At 47.4% G+C, this 27,878-nt stretch overlaps 1 protein-coding gene across 3 annotated transcripts in view; it reads right to left on the bottom strand.

Annotated features, from left to right (window-relative positions):
• The window catches only part of sema3b (sema domain, immunoglobulin domain (Ig), short basic domain, secreted, (semaphorin) 3B), a 293,085-nt gene that overhangs the window by 248,771 nt on the left and 16,436 nt on the right, over positions 1 to 27,878 (bottom strand). Inside the window, exon 1 of one of the 3 annotated variants that reach the window (XM_078209939.1) lies at positions 27,536 to 27,661. The exons of the other annotated variants lie outside the window; for them this stretch is intronic. The gene's annotated coding sequence lies outside the window, so the exon portion shown is untranslated. Of the gene's footprint in view, positions 1 to 27,535; positions 27,662 to 27,878 lie in introns of those variants that run through there. 3 annotated transcript variants of the gene reach the window in all.

The raw sequence follows: 27,878 nt of genomic DNA, 5'->3' as shown, positions 1-27,878 counted from the left end.
AAACCAGCCTCCCATCCATTGACTCTGTCTACTCTCCCCGCTGCCTCGGCAAAGCAGCCAGCATAATTAAGTACCTCATGCACCCCGGACATTCTCTCTTCCGCCTTCTTCCTTCGGGAAAAAGATACAAAAGTCTGAGGTCACGTACCAACCGACTCAAGAACAGCTTCTTCCCTGCTGCCGTCAGACTTTTGAATAGACTTAGCTCACACTAAGTTGATCTTTCTCTACACCCGAGCTATGACTGTACCACTACATTCTTCACTCTCTCCTTTCCTTCTCTATGAACGGTATGCTTTGTCTGGATAGCGCGCAAGAAACAATACTTTTCACTGTATGTTAATACATGTCACAATAATAAGTCAAATTAAAATCAAATCAAAAGCGAAATATGTGTGGTTACAGGAATGGGGCTTGGGGGTGGGATTGTGGTAGGCGCAGACTCGATGGGTCGAATGGCCTCCTTCTGCATTCGATGGATTCTATGATTAGCAGAGGAGGTCCGATAGGTAATGTGGTAAAGGGTAGGTCCTTATATTTTTTTCACAGTGATGCACTGTTGCTCTCGCAGTTGTGAAATTACTTATTCTGTTGAGAAAAACTGCTGTAATTCGGCCATCCAGCAATGAAAACAACTGGATTCGAGTGTGATCTCTGAGCCACAAGGGAATACTCCAACGTACTACTGAGCCAGTCTGAGCATCTTGCAGCATACTTGAGTGTAATGGCACACTCTCTTGTTTTCCTTGGCCCGAAACCATTGAGCACATGACGTGTGAGGAACTTTAATGATTAACAGTCACGGGGGTGGGGGTGGCGGGGGGGGGGGGGAGGTTGTTTTCTGGGATTCGGAGCCACGTGCACATCGCAGTCAGTGCCTCCTCTCATCCGTGTGGAGACAAGAATTTAGTTTGCGTTTAAACAAAAATGAAAGAACGGGACCCACAACCTGTTTTCTCAGGTTGCTTCAGAAGGAATCTCTGTCGCAATTCTCTTGGAGAATAAATCCAAAACTATTTCATGGCATGAATTGGCCATGATGGACTGGGAAACGTTGCTGAAAGGAAAGACAGTGGACAGGAAATGGCAGGAATTTAAAGAACAAATAGGTGAAATTGTTTATTCCTGTTTGGCGCGAGAGTGGGAAGGGAATTGTGGCCAAACCATGGCTTACAAGGGAAATTAGAGATAGGATCTGATTCCAGGAAGAAGCTTACAAATTGGCAAGAAAAAGCAATAGGCCTGAGAATTGGGAGCAGTTTAAAATTCAGCAAAGGAGGACCAAGAGGTTGATTAAGAAGGGGAAAAATCGAGCATGAAAGTAAGCTAGCGGGGTACATAAAAACTGACTGTAAAAGTTTCGATAGATATGTAAAGAGAAAAAGATTGACAAAAATGAAAGTAGGCCCCTTACAGTCAGAAACGGGAGAATTCATAATGGGGAATAAATAAATGGCTGAGGAATTAAATTTGTACTTTGCTTCAGTTTTCTCAAAGGAAGACATGAATAATGTACCAGAAGTGCTGAGATAAACATGTTTAGTGAGGAGCTGAAGGAAATCAGCATTCGTAGAGAAATGGGTTTGGGGAAATTGATGGGATTGAAGGTGGATAAATCCCCAGGTCCTGATAATCTTCATCCCAGAGTACTGAAGGAAGTGCCCCTGGAAATAGTACATCCATTGGTGGTTATTTTCCAAAATTCTTTGAACTCTGGAATGGTTCCTACAGATTGCAGGGTAGCTAATGTAAGCCCGCTATTCAAAAAGGGTGGTAGAGAGAAAACAGGGAACCATAGACCAGTGAGCCTAACGTCAATACTGGGGGAGTTGCTGGAATCAGGGATTTCATAACTCGCATTTGGAAGGCAGTGGGATAATCAGACAAAGTCAGCATGGATTTACAAAAGGGAAATCATGCTTGACGAATCTATTGGAATATTTTGAGGATATAACTAGTAGAGTTGGCCGAGGAGAACCCAGCGGATGTGGATTATTTAGACTTTCGACGAGTTCTCACATAACAGACCACTATGTAAAGTTAAAACACATGGGATTGCAGGTAATGTCTTGAGATGGATAGAAAACTGGTTAGCAGATAGGAAGCAAAGGGTTGGCATAAATGGGTCTCTTTTCTGATTGGCAATCAGTGACTAGTGGGGTTCCGCAGGGATCTGTGGGGACCCCAACTGTTCACATTATATATTAATGATTTGGAAGAGGGAACTGAATGTGTTATCTCCAAATTTGCAGATGATACAAAGTTGGGTGGGAGGGTGAGCTGTGAGGAGGATGCAGAGATGCTTCAGCATGATTTGGACAGGCTGAGTATGTGGGCATTGCAGATGCAGTATAATGTGGATAAATGTGAGGTTATCCACTTTGGTAGCAATAATAGGAAGAGACATTATTACTTGAATGGGTGGAAATTGAGAGAGGTGGATACTCAACGGGATCTTGGAGTCCTCGTGCATCATAGAATCATAGGATCATAGAAACCCTACAGTGCAGAAGGAGGCCATTCGGCCCATCGAGTCCGCACCGACCACAATCCCACCCAGGCCCTACCCTCACATATTTACCCGCTAATCCCTCTAACCTACGCATCTCAGGACTCTAAGGGGCAATTTTTAACCTGGCCAATCAACCTAACCTGCACATCTTTGGACTGTGGGAGGAAACCGGAGCACCCGGAGGAAACCCACGCAGACACGAGGAGAATGTGCAAACTCCACACAGACAGTGACCCGAGCCGGGAATCGAACCCAGGACCCTGGAGCTGTGAAGCAGCAGTGCTAACCACTGTGCTACCGTGCCACCCCATCAGTCGCTGAAAATAAGCGCGCAGGAACAGCAGGCAGTAAAGAAGGCAAATAGTATGTTGGCCTTCAAAGCGAGAGGATTTGAGTATAGGATTAGGGATGTTCTGCTGCAATTGTATAGGGCGTTGGTGAGGCCACACCTGGAGTATTGTGCAGTTTGGTGTCCTTATCTGAGGAAGGATGTCCTCGCTATAGAGGGAGTACAGCGAAGGTTTACCAGACTGATTCCTGGGATGGCAGGGTCTGTCACATGAGGAGAGACTAAGTCAGCTAAGATTACCCAGAAGTTCTACCCTTTGTTGTTGTGGGTTTGAAAGGTGAGCTTAGGGTCAAACAGGACAGCAGGATAGTGTGAATGGCTTGATTCGGTCTCCAGCTGCAATTCTCCAACAGTACAACTGCCTGCCGATACTCCTCGGCCCAGTCTCGAGAGTGAAAAGCAATCACTCGGACAAGGAAATGGCTCAGGGATCAAAACCAATGGAGCAGAAAGAATCACAGAATCCTACAGTGCAGAAAAGGCCCTTCAGCCCATCGAGTCTGCATGAAATGCCCTGACCTGCCCACCTAATCCCACTTGCCAGCACTTGGCCCATAGCCTTGAATGTTATGGTGTGCCAAGTACTTATCCAGGTACTTTTTAAAGGATGTGAGGCATCCCGCCTCCATCACCCTCCCCGGCAGCGCATTCCAGACCGTCACCACCCTCTGAGTTAAAAAGATTTTCCTCAAATCCTCCCTAAATCTCCCACCCCTCACTTTTAACTTGTGTCCCCTCATAACTGACCCTTCAACTAAGGGGAACAGCTGCTCCCTATCCACTCTGTCCACGCTCCTCATAATCTTGAACACCTCAATCATAGAATCATAGAATCCCGACAGTGCAGAAAGAGGCCATTCGGCCCATCGAGTCTGCACCGACCACAATCCCACCCAGGCCCTACCCCCATAGCCCTACATATTTTACCTGCTAATCCCTCTAACCTACGCATCTCAGGACTCTAAGGGGCAATTTTTTAGCATGGCCAATCGTCCTCCTCAGTCTTCTCTGCTCCAACGAAAAGAATGAAAGTAAATGGGAGAAGAGGGAGGGGGAAAAAAATGATGGACCAAAGAGAAACATTTTAAAAGTAATTTGGAGGAGGGGGAAAAAAACAGATGCTGGTAAAATCATTTTTTGAGCAACTGTTGAGAACTCTCTGCGGCCCAGAGGTTCAGGATCCACAGGACTGGCTGTCAGCCAGAGAGACTGGACTTCCGAGCCTTACACTACACGCTCCAGAACTCCCAGCCGTGCCTTGGAATACACGACCCTGTTAATGTGGGGCCATCAGGGATACAGGCAGCGAGAGAAATAGCCCAGGCCTCGTAGGGGACTGCGTTAAACTAAACAGTGTTTCTCTTCCTCTCATCGTAGTAATGAGGAGCGGTGTGACTTTGATAGAAAATCTGTTTATAATCTGCACCAGGTTCAGTACTGGTTCAAGTTTCCCCTTTGGAATAACATGCTTCGGAACCCGGTACAGATCGGCAGTCGACTTGTTAGTCAATCCAGGGAAGGTTTAGGATTAGGCAGGGTAATTTCATCGGAAATGTCACTCCATTACTGCATTAACACACATTCCTTACAAATCCTTTCTGTGCCTCCTCAGATTCCCCCCTCGCCTCACATGCCACACCTTCCATGAAAGAATAGGCCAGCTATAGAGTGCCTCATATTATTATTCTTCAATCGTTCAATACAAGGATGATGTGGAGATGCCGGTGTTGGACTGGGGTGGGCAGAGTAAGAAGTCTCACAGCACCAGGTCAAACACCAGGTGGAGGGCACGGTGGCACCGTGGTCAGCGCTGCTGCCTCACAGCGCCAAGGACCTGTGTTCGATTCCCAGCTTGGGGCACTGTCTGTGTGGAGTTTGTACATTCTCCCCAAGTTTGCATGGGTTTCCTCCCACATTCTGAAAGACGTGCTGGATAGATGCATGGACCCGAACAGGTGCCGGACTGTGGAGACTCGGGGAATTTCACAGTAACTTTATTGCAGTGTTAATGTAAGCCTTACTTCTGACACTAATAAATAAACTTTACTTTACTTTACTTAAAGTCCAACAGGTTTATTTGGAATCAAGAGCTTTCGGAGCACTGCTCCTTCATCATCGCTGCTCACCTGATGAAGGGGCAGCGCTCCAAAAGCTCGTGATTCCAAATAAACCCGTTGGACTTTAACCTGGTGTTGTGAGACTTCTTATAATACAAAGCTGTGCAGGTTAGCTGGACTGGCTATGCTAAATTGCCCCTTAGTGTCCAAAGGTGTGTCGGTTAGATGGCTTGGCCATGGTAAATTGCCCCTTTGTGTCCAAAGATGTGCAGGTTAGGTGGACTGGTTCTGGTAAATTGCCGCTTAGTTCCAAAGGTGTGTAGGTTAGGTGGATTGGCCATCTTAAATTGCCCCCAGGTGCCCCAGTCTCTGTCGGTCAGGGGGATTAGCCATGGTAAATGCACAGGGTATGGGGATAGGATGGGAGAGGTGCTGGGCCTGAGGTGAGATGCTCTTTTGGGGAGTTGGGCTGAATGGCCTCCTTCTACGCTGTAGGGATTCTATGGATTTTAATGGCTTTGAAAGGTAGTCAAGAAGAATGAGTAACACTAGCAACGGGTTAAAGATGTTCGGATTCCATCAGAGGTTTCAGTGCAAACCAAGCAGCAACTTGATGCACAGGAATTTTGAACATGTCATGACAGCTTAGAAAGGGTTACTTCAGGTGGAATGTTACACCGATGAATAGTTTTGAAAGGAATGAATGGAGTTTTTGGAGGAATCCTGGAAAGAGACAGGCATGAAGGCTAACGGAGCAACCCTGGACAGTGGAACTAACACTGGTCAAATGTATTCATAGAATCCCTACAGTGCAGATGGAGGCCATTCAGCCCATCGAGTCTGCACTGACCACAATCCTACCTAGACCCTATCCCCATAACTCCATGTATTTACCCTGGCTAGTCCCCCTGATACTAAGGGGCAATTTAGCATAGCCAATTCACCTAACCCGCACATCTTTGGACTGTGGGAGAGAACGGGAGCACCCGGAGGAAACCCACGCAGACACAGGGAGAACATACAGACCCCACATAGTCAGTGACCTAAGCCGGGAATCGAACCCAGGTCCCTGGCACTATGAGGCAGCAGTGCTAACCACTGTGCCACCGTTCTTGGGACATTCTTCATGCAATCTCCCCCTTTAATTGTCCCGCTCTACACCCCCGCCACTGGTCATCCCACACCAGGCAGCAAGGAAGCAGGCTCAGATTGGACAATTTTTGACTCTCGTGGCACGGTGGCATGGTTAGCACTGCTGCCTCACAGCGCCAGGGACCCGGGTTCGATTCCCGGCCTCGGCTGTGGAGTTTGCACATTCTCCCCGTGTCTGCGTGGGTTTCCTCCAGGTGCTCCGATTTCCCCCCACAGTCTGAAAGATGTGCAGGTCAGGTTGATTGGCCATGCTAAATTGCCCCTTAGTGTCAGGGAGGTTAACAGGGTAAATGAGGGTTACAGGAATAGGGCCTGGGTGGGATTGCAGTTGGTACAGGCTTGATGGGCCGAATGGCCTCCTTCTGTACTGTAAGGATTCTATGAACTTAATCGATGTTTTATTCCCATCAGTAATATTTTTACAACTAATAAACAGAGGCGTTCAAAGGAAATGAAAAGGACACCAATTATGTTTTAAACCCCTGTGAATTTTCTCGCAAGTTGTTGTTTTGAGATTAAATTTCAATTTTTGAAGATGTCAGGGCAATGCTGGAGGGTTGGCCACCCCACCCTGAATCTTTCCTTTGGGATAGTATTACCCCAGCTCATAGTATCTCTACAGTGCAGAAGGAGGCCATTTGGCCCATCGAGTCTGCTCCGATCACAATCCCACCCAGGCCCTATCCCCATAACCCATGCATTTACCCCAGCTAGTCATTCTGACACTAAGGGGCAATTTAGCATTGCCAATCCACCTAACCTGCACATCTTTGGACTGTGGGAGGAAACTGGAGCACCCGGAGGAAACCCACGCAGGCACGGGGAGAAGGTGGAAGAGGAGATCCACCAGGATGCTGTCTGGATGGAACATTTACGTTATGAAGGGAGATTGGATAGGCTTGGGTTATTTTCTTTGGAGCAGAGAAGGCTGAAGGGCGACCTGATCGAGGTGTACACGATTATGAGGGACATGGACAGAGTGGATGTTCCCTTTCATTGAAGGGTCAGTCACGAAGGGGCATAGGTGAGGGGCAGGAGGTTTAGGAGGAATGTGAGGAAAGCTTTTTTACCCAGAGGGTGGTGACGGTCTGGAATGCGCTGCCTGGGAGGGTGGTAGAGGTGGGTTGCCTCACATCCTGGATGAGCACTTAGCACATCATAATATTCAGGGCTCTGGGCCAAGTGCTGGTAAATGGGATTAGGTGGGAGTTCAGGTGTTTCTCGCATGTCGGTGCAGACTCGATGGGCCGAAGGGCCTCTTCTGCACTGTACGATTCTATGATTCTAAGATCTACAGCATACACTGCAGCAACTCATTACAATCCCTCTGATAGTACCTAAAAGAAACATGCTGGAGAATGGTAAACTGTCCGATCTCAGCACTCAAACATAGAGGGAAATTATCCTTCAAGACAAACTATTCCCCTAAAATTATTTCCCCTCCTTCCTGGAGGTATAGGAAGGATCTATTAGAAGTCTAAGTACCAAGCTCTGAATTCCCTTCCTAAACCTCTCCATGGCTCTCTCTCTCCCCCTTTAAACCTACCTCTTTGACGAAGTTGTCGTCCTCACATCTTTCTGTGGTTTGATGTTAAATTTAGCCTGAAAACACTCCTGAGAAATGTTAAAGGTGCTATATAAATGCACATTGTTACTGTTGACTCCAGCCAGCATAATCATGGATCCCACGCATCCTGGACATTCTCTCTTCCACCTTCTTCCGTCGGGAAAAAGATATAAAAGTTTGAGGTCACGCACCAACCAACTCAAGAACAGCTTCTTCCCTGCTGCCATCAGACTTTGACTGGACCTATCTTATATTAAGTTGATCTTTCTCTACACCCTAGCTATGACTATAGCACTACATTCTGCATCCTCTCCTTTCCTTCTCCCTTATGTACTCTATGAACAGTATGCTTTGACTGTACAGCGCGCAAGAAACAATACTTTTCACTGTATCCCAACACATGTGACAATAATAAATCAAATCAAATCTAATCGGCCACACTCAGAGAAATCAGGAAAGGTAACCAAATGCTCAGAGAGGTTTTGAGAAGCATTTTAAGAGGAGAGAGAGAAAGAGAGAGCTATGGGGAGGGTTTTCCAGAGCTTAGCGGCTATGCAACTGAAAATACTGATTGATTAAAAATAAAGGGTCATAGCGATAGGGTGGCATGGTAGCACAATGGGGTGGCACAGTGGTTAGCACTGCTGCCTCACAGCGCCAGGGACCCGGGTTCAATTCCCGGCTTGGGTCACTGTCTGTGCGGAGTCTGCACATTCTCCCCATGTCTGCATGGGTTTCCTCCGGGTGCTCCGGTTTCCTCCCACAGTCTGAAAGACGTGCTGGTTAGGTGCATTGGCCGTGCTAAATTCTCCCTCAGTGTATCCGAACAGGCGCCAGAGGGTGGAGGCTAGGGGATTTTCACAGTGACTTCATTGCAGTGTTAATGTAAACCTACTTGTGACTAATAAATAAACTTTACTTTTACTTTATTCCTCTTCTACCAAGAATCTATTCCAACTGCTGGTATTTCTCAAACTATCGTCTCCAAATGGTGCAGTGTAAACAGCTACCCCCAGGGGTGAAAAGAAATCCTTTCAGTTTGATCAACTACATTCTTGTGGAGGTTGAATTGCCTTTGGGCTAGAAAGAGATTCGAAACACATCCAGAAACTGGGTTGGGTCTGAAAGACAGAAAGCAGCCACTTCCCAAGGAGCCAATCAAAGGTTAATGGAACATGAGTCTTGAGGTGACAGAATACAACAAACCTAATCCCGCAGAGCTAACGACAGTGAGGAAAGAGTTAAACTCCGAGGCCAAAGTTTTCCATCTGGTCCCACTGGCAGCATCTTTGATTTGATTTGATTTACTATTGTCACATGTGTTGGGATACAGTGAAAAGTATTGTTTCTTGTGCGCTATACCGACAAAGCATACCGTTCATAGAGTACATAGGGGAGAAGGAAAGGAAAGGAAAGGGTGCAGAATATAGTGTTACAGTACAGAGGATGAAGTAGAAAGGGTCGGGAACTTCAAGTTTTTGGGTGTCCAGATCACCAACAACCTGTTCTGGCCCCCCCATGTCGACGCTATAGTTAAGAAAGCCCACCAATGTCTCTACTTTCTCAGAAGACGAAGGAAATTTGGCATGTCAGCAAAGACTCTCACCAATTCTACAGATGCGCCACAGAAAGCATTCTTTCTGGTTGTATCACAGCTTGGTATGGCTCCTGTTCTGCCCAAGACCACAAGAAACTACAAAAGGTCGTGAATGTAGCCCAATCCATCACGCAAACCAACCTCCCATCCATTGACTCTGTCGACACTTTTTTGCTTTGAATGAGTGGACACAGAGAGTGTAGTGTGAAGGAACCTAACCAGAAGCCATCAAAATAAAATAGTCACCAAGAAATTCAATGGGAAAATAATCCCTACAATGCACAAGGAGGCCATTTGGCCCATCGAGCCTGACCGACACCCAGGCCTTACTACACAACACTACCCTATTTACCCTGCTAATCACCCTGACACTAAGGGGCAATTTAACATGGCCAATCAACCTAACCTGCTCGTCTTTTGGACTGTGGGAGGAAACCGGAGCACCCGGAGGAAACCCACGCAGACATGGGGAGAATGTGCAAACTCCACACAGACAATGACCCAAGTCAGGAATCGAACCCGGGTCCCTGGTGCTGTGAGGCAGCAGTGCTAACCCACTGTGCCACCGTGCCGCCCGGGGAAGAAACCTCTTTAAGCCCTAACCGCACTGTGGATGTAACTATACCACATGGACTGCAGCGGCTCAAGAAGGGAGCCCACCATCCCCTCCTCAAGGGCAATTAGGGATAGGCAATAAATCCTGGCCTATCGGCAATGCCCACTTCCCATGAATGAATAATCCCGTGAATGAACTAAAACAAACAAGAGTGGTGGGAACTGTTAATATTATATTCACCGTATTGTTAAGATTAAAGATAAATAGGGGGGTTGTATTGACATTTTGAGCACACATAAGAGAGGGTAGGGCTCTTAATTAGTTAATTTGTTTAAGTGATAAGATTCAAAAGAGGATAAAAGGAACTTGTTCCTGTAACAAAAACAGAAAATGCTGGAAAAGCTCAGGAGGTCTGACAGCATCTGTGGAAAGAGAAACTGAGTTAATAGTTTGAATCCATACGACTCCTCTTTTGGATGGTACTGCCACATCAGAGTCTAAAGGTCGTGAGTTTAGATCCAATTCCTGAAACCTCTGGGAAACAAGGGACCGAGATGATTCTGCTTGTTCCCACTTGCGGAACTGTCCAAATCCAGAAGCCGCAAATATGAGATAGTCACTGGTGAATCAAATGGGGAATTCAGGAGAGAGTTCTTCACCCAGAGTGTCGTCAGAATGTAGAACTCAAAATCCCAGGAAGTGCGGTGGCACAGAGACGGCACGGTGGCACAGTGGGTTAGCACTGCTGCCTCACAGCGCCAGGGGCCTAGGATCAATTCCCGGGCTTGGGTCACTGTCTGTGCGGAGTCTGCACGTTCTCCCCGTGTCTGCGTGGGTTTTCTCCGGGTGCTCCGGTTTCCTCCCACAGTCTGAAAGACTTGCTGGTTAGGTGCATTGGCCGTGCTAAATTGTCCATTAGTGTCGGGGGATTAGCAGGGTAAATATATGGGGTTACAGGGCCTGGGTGGGATTGTGGGCGGTACAGGCTCGATGGGCCAAATGGCCTCCTTCTGTACTGTAGGGATTCTATTCTATGATTCTCCTGCAGTCCAGCAGCGGCCGTTGATGCGCTCCTGATGATCCCGGGCCAATCAGCAGCGAGTCCTCAGTGAGGTGTGGAAGTCCCACTTGGCCCTCATTTGATTTGGAGCATGCTGCTCAACACTGGGATACAGGTGAGGGTGAGGGGTTTTGAGTCATCCCCTTGGCCCTCCTGTATTATTCAGCCTCAATTACCAGACTATTGTAAAAACCCAAATAGAATAGAATCCCGACAGTACAGAGGGAGGCCGTTTGGCCCATCGAGCCTGCACCGACAACAATCCCACCTGTCTCTGTAACCCCACCTATTTACCCCGCTAGTCCCCTGGGCCAATCCACCTAACCTGCACGTCTTTCAAACTCGTGGGAGAAAACCGGAGCAACCGGAAGAAACCCACACAGACATGGGGAGAACGCACAGACAGTGACCCGAGGCTGGAATTGAACCTGGGTTCCTGGTGCTGTGAGGCAGCAGTGAAGACCACAAGAAACTACAAAGGGTTGTGAACGAAGCTCAGTCCATCAGTCAAACCAGCCTCCCATCCATTGACTCTGTCTACACTTCCCGCTGCCTCAGCAAAGCAGCCAATATAATCAAGGACCTCACGCACCCCGGACATTCTCTCTTCCACCTTCTCCCGTCGGGAAAAAGACACAAAAGTCTGACATCATGCACTAGTTGACTCAAGAACAGCTTCTTCCCTGCTGCTGTCAGGCTTTTGAATGGACCTACCTTGCACTAAGTTGATCTTTCTCTACACCCTAGCTATGACTGTAACACAACATTCTGCACTCTCTCCTTTCCTTCTCTATGAACTGTGTCTGTATAGCGCGCAAGAAACAATACTTTTCACTGTATACTAATACATGCGACAATAATAAATCAAATCAAATCAGTGCTAACCGCTGTGTCCCCTGTGGCTGCCAAATGGTTCAAGTTAGTCAGCCATGGTCTTCAACATAATTGTAAAGCTCTTTCTAAAAGCTAGCATAGGCATGATGGGCAGAATGGCCTGTGCTGGAGGGCTCTTTAAAATGAACAATTTGAAAATCTGCATCGCTTTACACAGCCAATTAGCCCATTAATACTAGGTATTAGATCGATCTCCCGCACTCCTTACACAAGTTTTTAATGTGGCACTCATTTCCTCAGCCAGACGCATTCATCACAATTACAAATGAAGGGAGACCTGCACAGTGCACCTGCCAGCAGAGAGATTTACCCAGGGGACTGGTATCCGCCTCCCCGATTCCTGCTGCTGCAAGGCAAATGTGACATCTGATTGAACCCAGCATTGTTTACACTGGCCGTCAAATACCTTCAGCCTTCATTAAGGAGAAATTGGAGTAAATTGGATGGAAATAGCCCATGGGATTGCGGAGAGATTGAAGTATAATTAGGAACAAGAGTGTGCCCCATAGTGAAACAGAAGAGAGACAAAACAGTTATTAATGGAAAAACATCTCCTTGATGGATCCGCTGTACTTGGACCCAGAGAAACGATTATGCTTAAATGATGGCTAATGGGTCGTTTCTTTCATAGAAGTGTACACTTTCAACTCCCTCCAAAACTTTAGCATGTAAAGGCACCACCTGGTCCTATATTTAGCTTTTCAGGTTAAAGGGTTTGATCCCTCATCTGTGCGGAATTAGCTGATCTGAGCCAGCACAGCGGCACAGTAGCACAGTGGTTAGCACCACTGCCTCACAGCACCAGGGACGCGCATTCGATTCCCGGCTTGGGTCACTATCTGTGCGGAGTTTGCACGTTCTCCCCGTGTCTGCGTGGGTTTCCTCCGGGTGCTCTGGGGTTTCCTCCCACAGTCCAAAGATGTGCGGGTGAGGTTGCTTGGCCGTGCTAAATTGCTCCTTAGTGCCAGGGGGATTAGTTAGGGTAAATGCATGGGGTTGTGGTGATAGGGCCTGGGCGGGATTGTGGTCGGTGCAGACTCGATGGGCCGAATGGCCTCCTTCTGCACAGTAGGGATTCTATGATTCTATGAGCACAGGGGGTTCCAGAAATGAGAGCAGAAAGTTCTGCAAAAACTCAACAGTTCCAGCACCCTCTGCGTGAAGAGAGAAACAGAGTTAACCTTTCGAGGCCAATATGACTCTTCTTCGGATGCCGGTTTTGGTTCCTTCTCTCTTCTGAATTTCAATCCGTGACACCGGCGGCCAAATGTCAAGCCCCTGGCAACAAAAGCAGTTCCAAAATGGAGTCATTGCAGGAGGCACCGGTTTGGTCAACCCGGCATTCGGCCACTTCCCTATCCACAATTACCATTAATTGCTATTATCCTCCAGGTACAGACTCCTCAAGTGAGGAATCTTATCTATCAGCAAGACAGCAACCACCCTCATCCATTAACCTGGCGACCTCTTCAATCAGGTTGGTCAGGCAAGGTCCTCTGTTCCAGAAACCGCGTTACGTATCTCTGAGGTGGCCTTGTCTCTGTTGTGTTTGTGTGGAGCATCCTTCGTGATGCCCTCAAGCGTCTTACCAATTACTGACATCAAGCTAATGGGGGTACAGCTCTGCTGTATACTCCTGTTTATAACTCGGAACAATGTTAACCTTCTTCCTATCTAAGGGAGCAGTCCCAGACTCCAGGGAGCCGTTATAAATGTGGACGGGGGGCTCACACAGCACCTGCCTCCTCTCCTCTTAAAGATCCTCAGTTTTTTTTGTAGTTTATTTATTAGTCACAAGTAGGCTTACATTAACACTGCAATGAAGTTACTGCGAAAATCCCCTGGTCGCCACACTCCGGCGCCTGTTCAGCTACACTGAGGGAGAATTTAGCATGGCCAATGCAGAAGGTTCCAACCTGCTCACCTTTTGGACTGTGGGAGGAAATCCATGATGTGGAGATGCCGGCGTTGGACTGGGGTAAACACAGTAAGAAGTTTAACAACACTCTCCACTCACGTTGTTTTGTTTCTTAAAGACTTGATTAGTTGTAAGTATTCACATTCCAACCATTATTCATGTAAATTGAGTTTGTGTCTTTATATGCCCTGTTTGTGAACAGAATTCCCACTCACCTGAAGAAGGGGCTTGCAGCTCCGAAAGCTTGTGTGGCTTTTGCTACCAAATAAACCTGTTGGAGGAAGTCCACGCAGACATGGGGAGAATGTGCAAACTCCACACAGACAGTGACCCAAGCCAGGAATCGAACGCGGATCCCTGGTGCTGTGAGGCAGCGGTGCTAACCACTGTGCCACCGTGCCATCCTCACGTGGATATATGAAGTTAAGAAATGGTGCAGGCATAGACCGTACAGCTTCTTGAACTTGCTCCATCATTCCATTGCATATCACAGTGCATTCTTTTGTATCTATTCTTTCATGCAATGTGAGGAGCATCGCTGGCAAGGCCAGCATTTGTTGCCCATTCCTGATTGCCCTTGAAACTGAGTGGCTCGCTAGGGCCATTTCAGAGGGCAGTTAAGAGTTGACCACATTGCTGTGGATCTGGAGTCACATGCAGGTCAGGACAGGTAAAGACGGCAGATTTCCTTCCCAGTGAAGTGGATAGGTCTTTAAATCAATCAATGATAGTTTCAAGGTCACCATTCCTGAGCTTAGGGCAACACAGTGGCACAGTGGTTAGCACTGCTGCCTCACAGCGCCAGGGACTCAGGTCCGATTCCCGGCTTAGGTCACTGTCTGTGTGGAGTTTGCATATTCTCCCCGTGTCTGCATAGGTTTCCTCCGGGTGCTCCGATTTCCTCCCACAGTCTGAAAGACATGCTGGTTAGGTGCATTGGCCATGCTAAATTCTCCCTCAGTGTACCCGAACAGGTGCCAGAGTGTGGCGACTAGGGGATTTTCACAGTAACTTCATTGCAGTGTTAATGTAAGCTGAATTGTGACATTAATAAATAAAAACTTTAGCTTTATATTCCAGATTTTATTAATTGAATTTAAATTCCACCATGGTAGGATTTGAACCCATGTCCCCCGCGCATTAGCTAAGGCCTCTGGGCCAGTAGCTCAGTGAGATTGTCATTACACCACCATTTTCCCAGTATTGGCCCCCAATCTTATACCTTAATCTAATGCCTGTAGATTAAGAGTTCCAGCCTTCCTCTGTCTCAGTGCTACCAACTATACCAAGCTGATTGTCCAAGGTGATCACGTATCCCATCTGACTATCAAATCTGAATTTCTATTCCCAGCGCCATCCTGCACCCATGCCCAGGATTGTTCAGATGTGTAATTGTTTTAGCAAGTGCTGACAATCTGAAATTTAAACAGAAAGTGCTGGAAGCAATGAGAGAGGGTAGTTCTGGTCATTCTGACGTTCTGTCCCCCACCACTTTTTCAGAACCGTGTTCCGATGCAGTCATGCCCAGCAATCTGTTACATATTTCCAAAACACTCTACCAGCCTGAATGGTCCCACCAACAGGCAAACCCATACTGCACCTGTTGTAGAACAAAGAGATCTAAAGGTACATGTTCATAGCTCCTTGAAAGTGGAGTCACAGGTGGACAGAGTGGCGAAGAAGGCATTCGGCATGCTTAGTTTCATTGGTCAGAACATTGAATACAGGAGTTGGGACGTCTTGTTGAAGTTGTACAAGACATTGGTAAGGCCACACTTGGAATAGTGTGTACACTTCTGGGCACTCTATTATAGAAAGGATATTATTAAACTAGAATGAGTGCAGAAAAGATTTACTAAGATGTTACTGGGTCTTGATGGTTTGAGTTGTAAGAAAGGCTGAATAGACTGGGACTTTTTCCCCTGGAGCATAGGAGGCTTAAGGATGATCTTATAGAGGTCTATAAAATAATGAAGGGCATAGATAAGGTAGATAGTCAATATCTTTTCCCAAACGTCTAGAGGGCATGGGTTTAAGTTGAGAGGGGGGAGATACAAAAGGGTCCAGAGGGGCAATTTTTTCACACAGAAGGTGGAGAGTGTCGGGAACAAGCTACCAGAGGTAATAGTAGAGGCGGGTACAATTTTGTCTTTTAAAAAGCGTTTAGACAGCCACATGGGTAAGATGGGTGTAGAGGGATATGGGCCAAACACAGGCAATTGGGACTAGCTTAATGATAAAAACTGGGCGGCATAGACAAGTTGGGCCAAAGGGCCTGTTTCCATGCTGTAAACATCTATGAACTAAATCCAGTTTCATGCCAACACAAGGACATGCGGAAGACCATGTGAGTAAGTGCTATGAGGAATTAGCTAATGGAAATGTTATCACTGTATTAATAAAGTACCAGATTGAGATTAGATAGAAACCATATAGCACACTGTTGAGAAAGGCTCACTCACCTGATGAAGGAGCTTGAGACTCCGAAAGCTAGTGCTGCCAAATAAACCTGTTGGACTTTAACCTGGTGTTGTGAGACTTCTCACTGTGCTTACCCCAGTCCAACACCGGCATCGCCACGAGAAAGGCCAGAGGCAGCAAAGCCAAATTGGGTAAAGCGGTTGCATTACTTCCTCATAAAGCAATCCACAACATAGAGTGCTTTACTTTACTCCTGCATAGGAGCTTAAAACACCCTTATATTTGAAAGTATATCTGATGACAGATAGATTTTGTTCCCACTATTGGCATCACTTGGGAGTACTGTACTGACTGCCGTGTTTCCTATATTCACACAGTGACTACACTTCAAGCATAGGTAATTGGCTATAAAGTGCTTTAGGACATCCTTAGATCATGAAAGATACTTGGTAAACACAAATCGGTCTTTCTTTTTGCTACAAAGGGAAATCTCCGTCATTGTTACAGTAGATCCCTACCCATTTTTGGTCAGATGTTGTGGCATTCGACTCCTCCATTTTGGCTGGGATTTGAGGAGGTGGAGAGAGGCGAGATTAGGATCATAGGGCAGCATTAGGAGGTCTTGTAGCACAGTCGTAACGTCCCTATCTCACGAAGCTCCAGGTTCAAGTCCAATGCCAGGACTTGTTGGCCATGGAAGGAACATTCAATGCAGGTCAATGGATTGATAATCAGCTCAGGAATCCTTCCCCCAATATTCCCCAAAGGGTAAAATGTGCCAGCGTGAAGATATGCTTTAAAAATGGGTGGTATTTAATGGAGGTGACCGGGGCTTTGCCCACTGGCTAGGCACTTAGCTGGGCCTTCCACAGGATGAAGGACCACTGGGGCTTTATCATCCCCGCACCCCCTCCCCCCCATATAGGGAACTCCCACTCCCCCCCAACAACGTGACCCAATATTATCGGGGACCTGACAAACAGAACCCACTGGTAAGTACAGCCCCCCCAGGGGGGAAATGGTCATGCCTGGGCAGTACCCTGGTAGTGGCTGGGCAGTGACAGGGAAAGTGCCAAGGGGCAGTGCCAAGGGGCATTGTTGGGAAAGTGACAGGGCAGTGCCAGAGGGACAGTGCCAAGGGGCAGTGCTGGGAAAGTGACGGGGCAGTGCCGGGGGACAGTGCCAGGGGATGGTGCCAAGGGGGCAGTGCCGGGGATGCAGTGCCAGGGGACAGTGCCAAGGGGCAGTGCTGGGGCAGTGATGGGGCAGTGTCAGGGTACAGTGCCAAGAGGGGCATTGCCAGGGGTCTTTACCAGGGGTGCAGTGCTGGGGACAGTGCCAAGGGCAGTGCCAGGGGTCAGTGCCAGGGATCAGTGTCAGGGGTCAGTGTCAGGGGTCAGTGTCAGGGGACAGTGCCAGGGGACAGTGCCGGGGACAGTGCTGGGGGCAGTGCCAGGGGACAGTGCTAGGAAGCAGTGCCGATGACAGTGCCAGGGTAATGCCAGGGGTCAGTGCTAAGGGGCAATACCAAGGGACAGTGCTGGGGACAATGCCAGGGTAATGCCAGGAGACAGTGCCGGGGACAGTGCCAGGGGACAGTGCTGGGGACAATGCCAGGGTAATGCCAGGAGACAGTGCCAGGGGACAGTGCCAGGGGACAGTGCCGGGGTGCAGTAGCAGGGGTCAGTTCCAAGGGTCAGTGCCAGACAGCAGTACCGGGGGAAGTACTAAGGAGGCAATGCCAGGGGACAATTCTAGGGGGCACTGCTGTGGGGTGCTTCTGTTGGGGATCACCCCCTTCTCCCCACCGTGGTCTCCCACTCCAGAGAAACATGTAGTTCCTGAACCTCTTCTAATTTTTGTTAAAACTCCTTTCAAAACAAACCTGTAACTCGTCGCATCATATCTCCAACCGCAAGTGTCCCACCCTCTCCCTGTACACAGGAGAAAGGGGCAAAGTCTCAATCTCCATTGACGCGGTGCCAAGTGGGATAATGGCATGATGTTTCTGGGAACAGAATGGGCTGGTTGAAGGTCACTGAGCAGTAAATGTTAGCGACACATGCTGGATTTCCGTCCACTGTTGACTGTTTTGTCTGAGATAATTTGTGACCTTTGAAAAAAATAACCTTTGGTCTGTTCACACGCAAACGATACGGGGTAAGTCCCGGAACAGAGTCATAGAACACAGAACAGTACAGCACAGAACAGGCCCTTCCGCCCACAATGTTGTGCCGAGCTTTATCTGAACCCAAGATCAAGCTATCCCACTCCCTATCATCCGGGTGCGCTCCATGTGCCTATCCAATAACCGCTTAAATGTTCCTAAAGTGTCTGACTCCACTATCACTGCAGGCAGTCCATTCCACACCCCAACCACTCTCTGCATAAAGAACCTACCTCGGATATCCTTCCGATATCTCCCACCATGTAATAGCTCCATCCACCCGAGGAAATAGTCTTTGAACGTTCACTCTATCTATCCCCTTCATCATTTTATAAACCTCTATTAAGTCTCCCCTCAACCTCCTCCGCTCCAGAGAGAACAGCCCTCGCTCCCTCAACCCCAACATGCAACGCTGCAAATCATAGCAACGCCACTCTCCCCGAATTCGGAAAGGGGTCAGATGAAAAACCTTTGCCAATCCTGTATCTTCAGGCAGGAACATATACCACTGGCTGAAAAGTTATTTAAGACAGACACATTTTGAGCATCGTGCTATCAATGATCGTGTGTGGAAATGTGTACGAATGAGGTGGCAAGTTCTATGTGGACAAATCTACTCAAACTAAATGTCCAATTCAAATCCAATCAGTTTATTCATAGAATCATAGAAACTCTAGTGCAGAAGGAGGCCATTTGGCCCATCGAGTCTGCACCGACCACAATCCCACCCAGGCCCTACCCCCACATTGTTACACAAGTGGCCCAGTTCAAAAATACTTCCTTTCCAAAAGTTCGTTGCTTTGTTTTTTTCCAACTTTGCTTTCCACCAGTGTCACCAAGACAAAACAAATGAACTATTTATCTCACTGAAGTCTTGTCGAGTGAGATAGAACATAGAACAAAGAACAGGGAACAATACAGCACTGGAACAGTCCCTTTGGCCCACAATAAAAGCAAATTACTGCGGACGCTGGAATCTGAAGCCAAAAGAGAAAATGCTGGAAAATCTCAGCAGGTCTGGCAGCATCTGTAAGGAGAGAAAAGAGCTGACGTTTCGAGTCCAGATTTTGACAAAGGGTCATCTGGACTCGAAACGTCAGCTCTTTTCTCTCCTCACAGATGCTGCCAGACCTGCTGAGATTTTCCAGCATTTCCGAACATGGCGCCAAATTAAACTAATCCCTTCTGCCTGCTCTTGGTCCACATCCCACTATTTCTTGCACATTCATGTGCTTATCCAAAAGCCCCTTAACCGCCCCTATCATATCTGCCTGCACCACCACCACTGGCAGCGTGTTCCAGACACCTATCACTCTCTGTATAAAAAACTTGTCCCTCACATCTCCTTTGAGATGTTAAACCTTCCCAAGTCGATGCAAAAGGTGTCACAATGCATGATAGGAAGAGATGCACTGGAGTCCTTCCCAGTGTCGTGGTCAATATTTATCCCTCATTAAAATACATTATCTGGTCATTATCACATTGATATTTATGTGGGATCTTGTTGTCTATAAATTTGTTGCCTCCTTTCCCATTACAACAGTGACAACACTTCAAAAGTTCTTCATTGGCTGTACAACTCTTTAAGACATGCCAAGGCTGTGATTTGTAGAGTCACAGAGTTTTACAACACAGAAAGAGGCCCTTCAGCCCATCATGCCTCAGGTGGCCATTAAGCATCTATCTGCTCTAATCCCATTTCCCAGGACTTGGTCCGTAGCCTTGGCTGCTATGGCATTTAAAACGCTAATCAACTGAAAGGACCTAAAGAAATGCAAATTCTTTTCATAGAATCCCGATGGCAGGAGGCTATTCGGCACATCGAGTCAGCACCGATTCTCCAAAAGAGCATCTTACCCAGGTCCCACAGCAAAAGAGCATCTTACCCATTTACCACAGCAAATCCACATAAGGTACACATCCATGGACACTAAGGGGCAATTTAGCATGGCCAATCCATCAAACTCGCATATCTTTGGAGTGTGGGAGGAAACCGGAGCACCCGGAGGAAACCCATGCAGACATGGAGAAAATCTGCTAACTCCACACCGACAGTCATCCAAGGCCGGAATTGAACCCAGATTCCTGGCACTGCGAGGCAGCGGTGCTAATGACTGTGCCACCGTGCTGCCCAGATAGAACCATAAAATCCCTACTGTGCAGGAAGAGGCCATTCAGTCATTCAACCTGCACTGACTCTCCAAAAGAGCATCCCACCCAGTTCCTCACCACTATCCTATCCCCATAAACCTGCACATTTACCATGGCTAATCCAAATAGCCTACACATCTTTGGGCACTAAGAGGCAATTTAGCATGGACAATCCACCAAATCTGTACATCTTTGGGCACTAAACAGTAATTTGGCATGTCCAATCCACCTAACATGCACACCTTTGGACATTAAGGGGCAATTTAGCATGACCAATCCATCTTTTGTTCTCTTTCTATCAGCAGAATGATGGCAAAGCGTTACTATCCTTCCAGTATTTCACTATATGTACAGAGGTCAGACAGGTTTGAGGGTGATAAGACGTTATAGAAATGTACGTCATTCCTTTTATCATACAAGCAGCACTTGCTAAATATAGATAAAAGCAAAATACTGCGGATGCTGGAATCTGAAACAAGAACAGAAAATGCTGGAAAATCTCAGCAAGTCTGACAGCATCTGTGTGGAGAGAGAATAGAGCCAACGTTTCGAGTCTGGATGACCCTTCATCAGAGCTCTTGCTAAATATAGTGCACTCCCTCAGAACGGGGAGAACGGGACACACTCTGATTGACATAAATAATCAATAATAAATAGGCCTTTGGAAGGTGAATTAAACACTGAATCTCACAGAACAGATGGAGGCCATTTGGCCCTGTGCTGGTTGTGAGAGAGAAGAACTAGCCCCTTCTTCACTCTTTTCCCACAGCCCTACAAATCATAGAAACCCTACAGTGCAGAAGGAGGCCATTCGGCCCATCGAGTCTGCACCGACCACAATCCCACCCAGGCCCTACCCCCACATATTTACCCGCTAATCCCTCTAACCTACGCATCTCAGGGGCAATTTTTAACCTGGCCAATCAACCTAACCCGCACATCTTTGGACTGTGGGAGGAAACCGGAGCACCCGGAGGAAACCCACGCAAACACGAGGAGAATGTGCAAACTCCACACAGACAGTGACCCGAGCCGGGAATCGAACCCAGGACCCTGGAGCTGTGAAGCAGCAGTGCTAACCACTGTGCTACCGTGCCGCCCTTATGTACCCTTATTTCAAGCGTTTATCCAACTCTGTCTTGGAAGTTATTATTGAACTTGTTTGCGCCTCTCTTTGAGCCAACACCTTCTGGGAGGGAGGCACGGTGGCATAGTGGTTAGCACTGATACCTCACAGCGCCAGGGATCCGGGTTCGATTCCGGCCTCGGGTCACTGTCTGTGTGGAGTTTGCACATTCTCCTTGTTTCTGCATGGGTTTCCTCCGGGTGCTCCGGTTTCCTCCCACAATCCAAAGATGTGCGGGTTAGATGGATTGGCTATGCTAAATTAGCCCTTAGTGTCAGGGGGACTAGCAGGGATAAATGTGGGGTTACAGGGATAGGGCCTGTTGTCAGTGCAGGCTCGATGTGCCGAATGGCCTGCTTCTACACTGTAGGGATTCTATGATCATTTAAAGTTTGTTTATTAATGTCATTTTGGAAGAAATAATGTAGGGAGGAGTTATACAATAAATGGCAGAGTCATCAGGAGTATAGAAACACAGAGGGACCTAGGTGAGCAAGTCCACAAATCCTTGAAGGTGGCAACACAGGTGGAGAAGGTGGTGAAGAAGGCATATGGTATGCTTGCCTTTATAGGACGGGGTATAGAGTATAAAAGCTGGAGTCTGATGATGCAGCTGTATAGAACGCTGGTTAGGCCACATTTGGAGTACTGCGTCCAGTTCTGGTCACCGCACTACCAGAAGGACGTGGAGGCATTGGAGAGAGTGCAGAGAAGGTTTACCAGGATGTTGCCTGGTATGGAGGGTCTTAGCTATGAGGAGAGATTGGGTAGACTGGGGTTGTTCTCCTTGGAAAGACGGAGAATGAGGGGAGATCTAATAGAGGTGTACAAGATTATGAAGGGTATAGATAGGGTGAACAGTGGGAAGCTTTTTCCCAGGTCGGAGGTGACGATCACGAGGGGTCACGGGCTCAAGCTGAGAGGGGCGAAGTATAACTCAGACATCAGAGGGACGTTTTTTACACAGAGGGTGGTGGGGGCCTGGAATGCGCTGCCAAGTAGGGTGGTGGAGGCAGGCACGCTGACATTGTTTAAGACTTACCTGGATAGTCACATGAGCAGCCTGGGAATGGAGGGATACAAACGATTGGTCTAGTTGGACCAAGGAACGGCACAGGCTTGGAGGGCCGAAGGGCCTGTTTCCTGTGCTGTACTGTTCTTTGTTCTTTGTTCTTTTTGTTTGTCACAAGTAGGCTTAACACTAACACTGAAGTTACTGTGAAAATCCCCCAGTCGCCACACTCCAGCGCCAGTCTGGGTACACTGAGGGACAATTTAGCATGGCCAATGCAGCTAACCAGCGCATGTTTTGGACTGTGGGAGGAAACTGGAGCACCCGGAGGAAGCCCAGGCAGACACGGGGAGAATGTCCAGAGTCCACACAGACAGTGACCCAAGCCAGGAATCAAACCCGGGTCCCTGGCGCTGTGAGGCAGCAGTGCTAGCCACTGTGCTGCCACTGTGACGCCCTGCCTCAGAAAAAACAGGATGGAAAAATGTTTTCTCCTATCGCCCACCGTCTGGTCCTTTGAAATCTGTGAGCTGCCCTCACCAGATGCCTGATCCCAAGGCCCGATCCCGCAGCAGCAGCCATCCAAGAGGCAGGTTGGTAATATGTTAGGTTTTAAAATGGAGTGTAATTAAGCAGTGATCTCAGTCAGTGAGGAGAGCTACTCAATGCTGCAGCAGTCACTGGAGAATCCTGCACTATCTTTTTGGAAGCAGTGGCAGATAGGCCTGTCCTCATGGCAGTGTTCCTGCAGTTGGCTCTGAATAGCTCACAGTTATGTAACTATTTCCCCTTGGCTGCTTACTGAGAAGGAGGATGACTTTCCCAGAGCTTTCAAGAATATATTAAAGGCATATTCCTCCAAAGCTGCAGAACAAGTGAGAAGGAAACACGCTCACATCTTTTAATTCAGACTGAGCTGACACATTCAGAAGGTCGTCAGGGTCGGGTAGTTGGGAGTCAAGGTGCAGAGAAACCTTGATCTATTGGAAAGGTGTAGCAAGTGAGGGCGGCACGGTGGCACAGTGGTTAGCACTGCTGCCTCACAGTGCCAGGGACCTGGGTTCGATTCCCGGCTTGGGTCACTGTGCAGAGTCTGCACCTTCTCCCCATGTCTGCCTGGGTTTCCTCCGGGTGCTCCAATTTCCTCCCATAGTCCAAAAGACGTGCTGGTTAGGTGCATTGGCCGTGCTAAGTTCTCCCACAGTGTACCCGAATAGGCGCCGGAGTGTGGCAATTGGGGGATTTTCACAGTAGCTTCATTGCAGTGTTAATGTAAGCCTACTTGCGACACTAATAAATAAACTTAAACTTACTCCTTTACGATGTTCCTTAAAACCAGCCTCCTTGACCAAACCGTCAGCCCGAATATCTCTGTCGATATCTCGGTGTGGAGTTATGTTTTGTTTCTTAACATTCCTGTGACATGCTTGAGGCTATCACCCAATCCAGCCTCCCTGTTGACTCTGTCTACACTTCCCGCTGCCTCGGAAAAGCAGCCAGCATAATTAAGGACCCCACGCACCCCGGACATTCTCTCTTCCACCTTCTTCTGTCGGGAAAAGATACAAAAGTCTGAGATCACATTCCAACCGACTCAAGAACAGCTTCTGTCAGAGTTTTGAATGGACCTACCTCGCATTAAGTTGATCTTTCTCTGCACCCTAGCTATGACTGCAACACGACATTCGGCACTCTCTCATTTCCTTCTCTATGAACGGTATGCTTTGTCTGTAGAGCGCGCAAGAAACAATTTTCACTGTATACTAATGCAGTAAATCAAATAATAAATAATATACTAAATCAAATCAAATCAAGACTATGTTAAAGGCATGGCTTAAACACAAGTTGTTATTGTTGGACAGTGTTAGAGTTGCCTGCCTGACCTTTTTGAATAGTAACGTAATGAGGGAACCTTTCAAAGCTGAAATGGATTCTACAATTCTCCTTGTACTTGGCATGGCTTCATATCCAGATCTGATTAAGCCCTCTATCATAATTTTCTCTTTTTACAGGTTAGTAATTTTCAACTTCCCCACACTGGGTCCTGCGTCGACTTTGATCTTTTTTTCCAAGGGAAAAACATGCATTTTTAAACCGTTAGTGTTAAATCTGGCATAGTTGTTACATTAACAATCGGTTTGTTGTAATTCCTATCTGCACGATATAAAACACTTTGTTAGAAAGTTGACACCCGAGGTCCTAATCCCTTTGAAGAATGAATATTCAAGACTTCCAACTAATCCAGTAGGGAATTCAGGAGAAAGCTCTTTATCCAGAGACTGGTGAGAATGTGGAATTCACCACCACAATGTGTGCTGGAGGCAAATTGCACAGAGGCTTTTAAGGGGACAATAAAGACTTGGAACTGAATGTTACGAGTCACTCACAGACAGATAAGCGGGTGGGTGGACTTCTAAAATAGGGCAACTTTCCCACCACCTGCCCGACAATCCTCCCCTCCACTCTGATTGTACGAGCAGCAGGGGAGGTGTGGGTGTATTGTGAGCCTGTGGCCCAATTGAAGCCCTTAAGTGGCCAATTATTAAGGGCTTCATCCAGACATCACTCTAACTTAACAAGTAGCAGGAGAAGCATTTACCCAATGTGCAGCAAGAAACTACAAAGGGTCATGAATGTAACCCAATTCATCACTCAAACCAGTCTCCCATCCATTGACTCTGTCTACACTTCCCGCTGCCTCGGTAAAGGAGCCAGCATAATTAAGGACCCCACGCACCCCGGACATTCTCTCTTCCACCTTCTCCCGTTGGGAAAAAGGTAGAAAAGCCTGAGGTCACATACCAACCAACTCAAGAACAGCTTCTTCCCTGCTGCCATCAGACTTTTGAATGGACCTACCTCGCATTAAGTTGATCTTTCTCTACACCCTAGTTATGACTGTAACACTACATTCTGCACTCTCTCCTTTCCTTCTCTATGAACGGTATGCTTTGTCTGTGTACCGCACAAGAAACAATACTTTTCACTGTATGTTAATACATGTGACAATAATAAATCAAATCAAATCAAAATTAGCATACATGATTTAATGCTGTGACTGATGGTCAGTTAAGGGACGGGGGGGGGGGGGGAGGTGGGTTCATGGGGTTGGGGGGGGGGGAAACATTTGTCAGGCTCCTAGAGCCAATCCCCACAGTTTTGCCCCCCCCCCACCCCGGATCCACCCTCCCCCATTGCCCTATTCAATATGTCCTCCAGGAGGCCAAACATCCTTTTAAAGGCCAGTTGTCTGAAATATTAGAAACTTTCGACTTTTCCGACTGCATTTGATTCGAGAGGTTATAAATATATGCAGCATAGTAGCACAGTGGTTAGTACTGCTGCCTTCTGCTACCAAATAAACCTGTTGGACTTTAACCTGATGTTGTGAGACTTCTTACTGTGCCTATCCCAGTCCAACGCCGGCATCTCCACATCATGGCTTCACAGCACCAGGGACCCGGCTTCAATTCCCGGCTTGGGTCACTGTCTGTGTAGAGTTTGCACGTTCTCCCCGTGTCTGCGTGGGTTTCCTCCGGGTGCTCCGGTTTCCTCCCACAGTCTGAAAGATGTGCTGGTTAGGTGCATTGGCCATGCTAAATTCTCCCTCAGTGTTACCTGAACAGGCGCCAGAGTGTGGCGACTAGGGGATTTTCACAGTAACTTCATTGCGGTGTTAATGTGAGCCTACTTGTGACACTAATAAATAAACTTCAAACTAGATCGCAACTTCTGATTTTCGCTGCCCATTGCTGCCGATGTAATCAGGGTTCATGCCCATAACAAGCGTGAAGCTGATTTAAATACATTACACTCCACCTACATTTTATTAAAGACCCCCCTCACTGTATACTGAGCCCGAGGCATAATTTCAAATCCACAGAGTCACAGAATCGCAGAATACTACATTGCAGAAGAGGCCCTTCAAAGAACAAAGAAAATTACAGCACAGGAACAGGCCCTTCGGCCTTCCAAGCCTGCACCGACCATGCTGCCCAACTGAACTAGAACCCCCTACTCTTCCAGGGACTGTATCCCTCTATTCCCATCCTATTCACGTATTTGTCAAGACGCCCCTTAAAACTCACTATCATATTTGCTTCCACCATCTCCCCCGGCAGCGAGTTCAAGGCACCCACCACCCTCTGTGTAAAAAACTTGCCTCATACATCTCCTTTAAACCTTGCCCCGCACACCTTAAACCTATGCCCCCTGGTAATGGACTCTTCCATCCTGGGAAAAAGCTTCTGAACTTCCACTCTGTCCATGCCTCTTATAATCTTGTAGACTTCTATCAAGTCTCCCCTCAACCTCCATCGCTCCAGTGAGAACAAAGCAAGTTTCTCCAACCTCTCCTCATAGCTAATGCCCTCCATACCAGGCAACATCCTGGTAAATCTTTTCTGTACCCTCTCCAAAGCCTCCACATCCTTCTGGTAGTGTGGCGACCAGAATTGAACGCTATATTCCAAGTGCGGCCTAACTAAGGTTCTATAAAGCTGCAACATGACTTGCCAATTTTTAAACTCAATGCCCGGGCCGATGAAGGCAAGCATGCCGTATGTCTTCTTGACTACCTTCTCCACTTGCGAACAGATCCCTCTGCCTATCAATACTCTTAAGGGTTCTGCCATTTACTGTATATTTCCTATCTGTATTAGACCTTCCAAAATGCATTACCTCACATTTGTCCGAATTAAACGCCTTCTGCCATCTCTCCACACAAGTCTTCAACGATCTATATCCTGCTGTATCCTCTGATGGTCCTCATCGCTATCCGCAAATCCACCAACCTTTGTGTCATCCGCAAACTTACTAATCAAACCAGTTACATTTTCCTCCAAAACATTTCTATATATCACAAACAGCAAAGGTCCCAGCACTGATCCCTGAGGAACGCCACTTGGCACAGCTCTCCATTCAGAAATGCACCCTTCCACCGCTACCCTCTGTCTTCTTTGACCGAGCCAGTTTTGTATCCACCTTGCCAGCTCACCTCTGATCCCATATGACTTCACCTTCTGCATCAGTCTGCCATGAGGGACCTTGTCAAAGGCCTTACTGAAGTCCATGTAGACAACATCCACAGTGGATGCCCTACCCTCATCAATCATCTTCGTCACTTCCTTGAAAAACCCAATCAAGTTCGTGAGACACAACCCTCCCCTTCACGAAATCATGTTGCCTCTCGCTAATACATCTACTTATTTCCAAATGAGAGTAAATCATGTCTCAAAGAATCCTCTCCAATAATTTCCCTACCACTGACGTAAGGTTCACTGGCCTGTAATTACCTGGATCAGCCCATCGAGTCTGCACTGACGTATGAAATACCCTGA

The sequence above is a fragment of the Mustelus asterias genome, chromosome 3, assembly GCF_964213995.1.
Source record: "Mustelus asterias chromosome 3, sMusAst1.hap1.1, whole genome shotgun sequence".
NCBI lineage: Eukaryota > Metazoa > Chordata > Chondrichthyes > Carcharhiniformes > Triakidae > Mustelus > Mustelus asterias.
This window is presented reverse-complemented; position numbering and strand designations above follow the sequence as displayed.